At 32.5% G+C, this 7,023-nt stretch overlaps 1 long non-coding RNA gene across 2 annotated transcripts; it reads right to left on the bottom strand.

Annotated features, from left to right (window-relative positions):
• Positions 1 to 1,438: 1,438 nt before the first annotated feature.
• LOC132300790 (uncharacterized) lies at positions 1,439 to 6,255 on the bottom strand. Of its 2 annotated transcripts, XR_009480567.1 has the most exons (4): positions 5,917 to 6,255; positions 2,709 to 4,805; positions 1,739 to 1,902; positions 1,439 to 1,580 (listed from the first exon to the last, which is right to left on the bottom strand). It is a non-coding gene; the product is annotated as an uncharacterized LOC132300790 (long non-coding RNA). The 2 variants fall into 2 exon arrangements; XR_009480568.1 differs by lacking the exon at positions 1,739 to 1,902 and having other exon boundaries at positions 4,707 to 4,805; positions 5,917 to 6,250.
• Between the last annotated feature and the right edge of the window lie 768 nt (positions 6,256 to 7,023).

The following is a 7,023-nucleotide window of genomic DNA, read 5'->3' as shown; positions in this document are numbered from 1 at the left end:
ATAAAACTTAGCATACTGATAATGGATGGAAAGAACCAAATTGCTTAGCTTAATTTTGGGCAACATAATGGATTATAATAAGATTATAAATCTTATATTGGATGCATGATAGATCATTTTATGTTTAAGGTTTGAACTATGCATGCTCTGGATGTTAATTGTTGGAATGTCAAATTCTCTAGTGCAATTACATGAATTAATGCTGGGATTTATATTGCTAAAATTTTAAATACCTTTCTGCACTAATATGGATAATGGTTTGGATTGTAAATTACTAGCTTATTATTGTGTTTTGTAATTTACATGGATATGGAGGATTGTATGCACCGGTATGGGATGGTGACATACTATGGACTGTTTAGCTCAAAACGCTTAAACCTACCCTAATGGATTAAATGATGGATTAAAAAGTATTAAATCCAAATTGTGATTGAGTCAGATCAACTGCGACTAAGTTGAATGGCTTCCTGGATTAATGGATGGTAGTTAAGTCATATCAACTGAATAAGTTGAGTGACTAACTAGTTTGTATATTGTATGTCATCTCAATAAGTATTTGAATGACATACCCTGGTTTTGGACGGACTTTATATACATGTTTATGGTACCACGAGATGAGCTTGAGTCTCAGACTCGTTGGTTAGGGTGCGTATATACAGTGGATGCGTAGCTGGTTAAAGTAGGTTGAGGTGTACCTTGTTAGGTCTAGGTACTCATGCGCACCTTTGGGTGCATTTTCGCATGTTGCCTTCTATACAGGTTGAGACCCCTACTATTGTCCAGTGAATGTCCCTTAGTGTGGATATATATATGTATGGACTATATAGATATTGTTTAGCTATCTAGGATGTATCTGGGTATCAGATTATTGCTTGGATTGTAGTAGAATAGGACTTACATATGGGCCTGACCCACTCTTTATTTCTTAGGTGTCCGTCAGTTCTAGGGTTAGAGCTTGGACGTGCAAAGCAGATACAGATATTCATTCCTCCGACTACGTAGGAATCTTTTCTATGTTTAGCTTTAGATTCTATTTCAGATATTTTAGTTTCTATTGGGTTTTAATAAGGGGTCCACTGGATGGATTCCCGAGTTGTAAACTTATGGAGTTTTGGATTAACGGATTTAAATAATTATGTTTTGAGGATTTTTATTCTAGTTTCTTTCAGCTTATTATTTTTATTTCTTTAATTCAATTTGTATTCTATGTTTTAAAATATTAATTGTTTGATATCCCTCGGGTTTGGGCCTGGGCCTGATCGACCCGCGTCTCGGATCCGAAGGGTATCACACACATACACACACACACACACATATATATATATATATATATATATATGTAGATATAACCAATTCCAAATCATGATTTTATACAAAAATATATACAAATTTTAAAGTAGTACATGATCTATAAGCTTATATCTTTACTTAACCAAAATAAAACAAAATTTCTTCATATCTTCTTGCTCTATTTTAGTATCTCTTCCATATATGCAACTTCTTGATCATGAGCCATACAAAAAATATAACGGCAACAAAAAAAGTCATGGGAACCGCAATCCCGCAATCCTAGCTTTGACCTACAAAATGTAATAGTTGAAGTAAGAAAATGTAAAGCAAGTTGTAAAGTTGCCAAAATTATATATATTGAGTTTTTAGGCTCTTATAAATGCGGAAGACCTAAAGTAAAATGTATGTTGCAAATATATGAGGAATGAAGAAATCGCTTAATATGTACCTTCCATTCTCCCCTCCCCACACACACCAGATTTACTACCCTTTCTTTAAACACAACCAAAATCAAAATCCTCATTTCGTATCTCTTGTATTATTGAAACAAGAATTGGTAGCACATCTCTTAGCAAGGGGCTTGTCAACATGATGCCTTGCCAGTTGACACAACTAAAATTAAGTATATTAGTCAAACACAAAATAAACAAATGAAGCAATTACAAGACAATAATTTTGACATTGCAATGAACTACAAAAAATGGGGTTATAATAGATCTCTATTCCTCATCCATGATTGACATGGAAAAAATCAAGTCCTCTACCAAGCAAGGGGTCTGAGACCATTAAAACCTCAGTACGAGGTCGCCCTACAAGTACTAACTTATGAACTTTTAGAGAAACTTGAGAACTGTTTGTTAATTTGTAGGGATCTTGTTTAATTTGTTGATATATATATATATATATATATAATCTTCAAAGCAATCTTTATGCATCATTTATGCATGTCATTCTGAGAACTGATTCATATATGCAATCTTAGCTCCTTGGACACATTCTTTTTAAGTTTAATGTATGACCTATCGATTTGTGTTTCCCACAATTTGTCTGAATCAAAGTGAATTTATATATATATACATATATATATATAAATATATGTGAATTTATATATAATTAACGTTGTTTAATTAGATGCAACAGATGGATGATATTCAAGTATCCAAACCAAGTATGTAATTAATTTTCTGGTCTGTCTGGTGTGGTGTTCATTATCAGTACGTTCTTTCAATGGAGGAGGCTGTTATATATATTCCTAACGTACGTAACTTTTTGAGTGCTTAATTTCTCTAAGAACTCACCCCATTAATAAAATGAAGTACTGATACAAATCAATTAAACAAGTCTGTCTAACTTACATACACCAATTAAACTAAAATTAAGCACTCAATAAATTTAAGAGGGAGATAATATTTGCACACCTGTTCCTGTAATAACTCGACCGTCTCTCTGTATAATGTGAAAGATCTTCACCTGTTTTTCTTACTCTCTTTTTCCCCCCTTCTCATCTCCTCTTCTCTCTCCTATTTTATTTTTCTCAGCCTCTTCTCTCTCCTATATATATATATATATATATATATATATTTTCATTCTCTCACACCACTTTGTATTTCTTCACACTTGTTAACTATTTCTTTTGTTGATGCAAAAATATACACACTCTGGAGCCATTGACGATTCCTGCAAGACAAGAGAAAAGAGATGACCGGCGTGGTGCCGGCCGGGTGCACTCTGACGGTCAAATTAGTACTTCACGATTCCATCTCCGATAAAGGATTCAATCTGGGATTTATGGCGTACCTTTTTCTGTTGACTGGCCTCACTTTTATAGAAAGTTGAAGTTGTCATTTCCGTATTTCCTTCCGGGAGAGAAGGGATTAGTTAATCGTATCTTTAGTGCAACCTTTGAATTAATTAAATCTTATCCTTTAATTACCTTATGAGATGGTCACCTTATCTCCTTAAGTTTATCCATGCCCTTTGAGTCTTCATGTCACTTAGAATTCTTATCTAGTTGAATATTCCGTATCACCTTTTCTGCACATTCATTTTCTTCAAAATTTCTTCCTAATTTTTAACTTCATTTTTAAATGTGCTAAATCAAAATCACTCCAAAAATTTTACAGAAACTTGATTAGCAATTCGCATCTCAAAAAGCAAGAAAATTGTTTTTTTAAATATCAGAATATCAATATTTTTTATATTGATAAATTAAAATCAAAGCCATATTTTGATTTTTTGCTTTAGGTCTCAAATAACATTGAGCCAGCTGTAAGCATTAGTCCTTGATTTTGGTAAACTCGTTGTTGCATTTTCTTTTACTTCTTTGCTCTCTTTCCTCTTTCCTCTTCCACTTGTTCTCTATTTGTTTTCCTTAACTCTGCTCTCTAATTAATTTAGATAAACAACTTGTTTTCTTTTTAATTAAACCAAAATTCAACCATTAAAATAGCTCCAATAAATCGTAGTTCTCTTCCCAAAACCCTCTTTGCTAAATTTTCAACTGTCCCTAATTTATTTCTCAGTAAACCTTAATCACAATTCTTTATTGAACTGTTTGAATTTCTAATGTTCCTATATCAGGGCTTCTGTGGTGCATAATTTAAATTCTTAACTACTCTTTATTGCTGAAGTTGGCAGTTTATGATCTTACACAATTAACTTATTCATACTATCCATATTCGAAAAACTAGTGTCATTTTTGAGGTCCACAACCAAAGGTAGGAAGCAGCTGTCTTCTGCTGGTCTTTTTTAAGATTGTTTAAAACTCAACTATAAATTGAGTGGAATGATTACCAATTGGGATTAAGGGATCAAAGTTTCCTGAGACGTTTTCTAGAAATGACTACATAAGGTGGCAGAAGAAGTTTGCATCAATCATATGCATAAAGTGAATAGAAAATATTCAAGTCCACATGAAGATAGATAACCTCTACTCCATAATCGAGACTGCATTTTGTATGACAATGAGCTTAAATGAAGTTTCTGAAAACAAGCGTTGAGATAGTTATATTAGGTATAATTTTTCATAAAGGAGATATATTTTTAAAGCAGTTCCATTTTTGCAAGTAATATAAATTTTGGTGAAAGAGCAAAAGATCGAACAGGCATGAAGAAGTCAATATCCTTTTCTCAGCTAATTTTTTTGGCTCTCCTGTTAAGTTTCCTGGCTCCCTCTCAAGCTCAAAGTCACATATTTTCAAACCTTCATCTTTAATATCTCTTTCTCACACACACAAACACACACTTAAAAGCTATTTTTTTTTTCATCTAATCAAACAAAAAATAAATGAAATGGTCACTTAAGGCACGTGACCCCCTATACACCGCAAAATTGGTCACTTAAGGCACGTGACCCCCCTGAGCATGAGTATAAAAGCATTAAAAATGTGCAATCATAAAAGAAATGCGTCACTTACAAATTTTGATGTAAAATGCTTTCTCGATTCCCCGCATTAAGTTTAGCCCAATTAACAAAACGTTGTGCTCCAGCTTTATACTCATCTAAAGCTCTACAGCTGAAAATTAATAAAAATATTTTTTATTATCACAAAAATGACAAGAACAATGTTTATGAGTAAGGTTATTTAAAGTTATAATAACCTGCCATTAAGGTGCATCCAACCTTTATCTATTGAGTGTCCTGAATAGCACCATATTAGTTGACATTAGCATTAGCATAATTAATAAATCTCTAATTTTTTATCAATATTTTTCCAATTTCCTTAAACATTAATGTTCAAAGGAAGATTATCATTCTCATTCATATATTCTTCATTTACCAAATCTTCAAATTCATTCACATTTTCTTCATTTTGATTCTCATTCCTATCTTCATTCATTAATCTCCATGTTCATTAAGATTTTATTTATTCCTATGTTCTTCATTGACCAAAACTAGTACTCATAAGATGAAAAAACCAAATTCATCATGCACTTAAAACATAGGAGTAAAAGAGACAGATATGAGAAAAACAGATTATATCAAGAAGAAGTTAAACAACTAGTACTCATAAGATGAAAAAACCAAATTCATCCAGGGACAGTGACGACCACTTGGAATAACCAACCACACGTATAGTAAGAAGAAGCTCTTAAAGATGTTATAGCTTCTGTTTCCACAAATCTCACAGAACTCAGAAGTACCACACAGTTAGTTCGCATTTTAAAAACGTCATAAACAGATAAGCAAAATACTGGATACAATTCATAAGACAGTTATATACAGCAAAGCATTAAAAACTTAAATAAAGGATGACAATCTAATCATCAAAATAATTAATGACAAAAACTAAATATATCAAGGCTTAGCTTATGTTTATGCTAAAGTCAACATTTCTTTTTCCAGGCTAGACAAACCATCAAAAAATTAAGAGGCAAAAAAATATTTTCAATATATGTATTTCTAAACAAATTTGAAGGGGAAAAAAAAAGTTCTTTCGACATAAATTTGTGCTTATACTCACAGATTAGACAAAAGATTGCTGAAAGAAAAATGAACTAATTTATAAATAGATATAATATACTATAGAATTTCAAAGAAACTGAAATTGCATAAAAATTATAAGAATTACAGACCTTGATTACTTGATTTAGGAAAAAAAAAATTAAAACAAAACCCATACATACAAGTTAGCAGTTGCAGAGAGAGGGCTTTAGAGTTGAGAGACAGCGAGCCAGAGGCTGAAGCTTGCAAACAGCGAACCCGATCAAGCTAGAATAGCGGGATTTGGAAACTGAAGGATATGGGTTTTGATTTTTTCAACAATCTGAAATGATATGCTGATATGGGTTCTGATTCTTGTAGATTTTGTAGTTTGCAGTTGCAGAGACAGAGAGAGCGGGCAAGTTCCGAGTTGAGAACGAGAATAGAGATGGAGGCGATTTGGAAGCTGAAATGATGAGAACAAGAATACAGATGGAGGCAATTTGGGAGGCTGAAATAATTTGCCCTAAAATTGTATGCGTGTGTGGTCTGTACGTGTGTGACTATATATATATTTGTATATAATATATATATATATATATATATATATATATATATATTTTAAGAAAGTAACGGGAAACCCTAAATTCACTTCACCATGGTAGAATAAATTACTACCACGGTTTTGCAGTAACCGTGGTAGAAAGAGCGGTAGAAAGGGCGGGATACAAACCCGCTAAATTTGAGTGAAATAATTTCACTTTTTACCACGTTTAATGGAAAACCGTGGTGAAATAAATGCACTTTCTATCATGGTTCTTTTATAACGGTAGTAAAAAATATAATAACTACCATGGTTTTCCATTAACCGTGGTAGAAAGGATCTTCTATAATGGTTTAAAAATAACCGTGGTAAAATATATACTTTCTACCATGGCTATTTTAAAACCGTGGTAGAAATGGTCTTCTACCACGGTTATTTTGAAAACCATGGGTGCATGGTAAAAAACTGTTTTTCTTGTAGTGTGCTGGTAGTGAGCTATTTTACTCCCGGGCGCGCCCGAACTCCACCAACTTTTGTAGCTGCGGGATTAGACCAGTGAAATGCTTATTTTCTGACTTGTTGCTTACTCATAGAGGCTTGTATTTAAATGAAATTGGACCATTTTGTTAAGGTTCTAACTTTTTGTAATACCCCTAGTTTTCAAAAGGATAAAATAGGGATTTAATTTTGTTTAATTGATTTAATTATGTGACTTAGGTGTTTTGTTTTATTTATTATTTGTTTGAAAGTGTTTATTTAAATTATT

This window comes from Cornus florida, unplaced genomic scaffold, assembly GCF_030987335.1.
Source record: "Cornus florida cultivar Cherokee Brave unplaced genomic scaffold, ASM3098733v1 CherokeeBrave_3.0.0_Hap2_Chr03, whole genome shotgun sequence".
NCBI lineage: Eukaryota > Viridiplantae > Streptophyta > Magnoliopsida > Cornales > Cornaceae > Cornus > Cornus florida.
The sequence above is the reverse complement of the archived record's forward strand: the minus strand, read 5'-3'. Positions and strand labels throughout refer to the sequence as shown.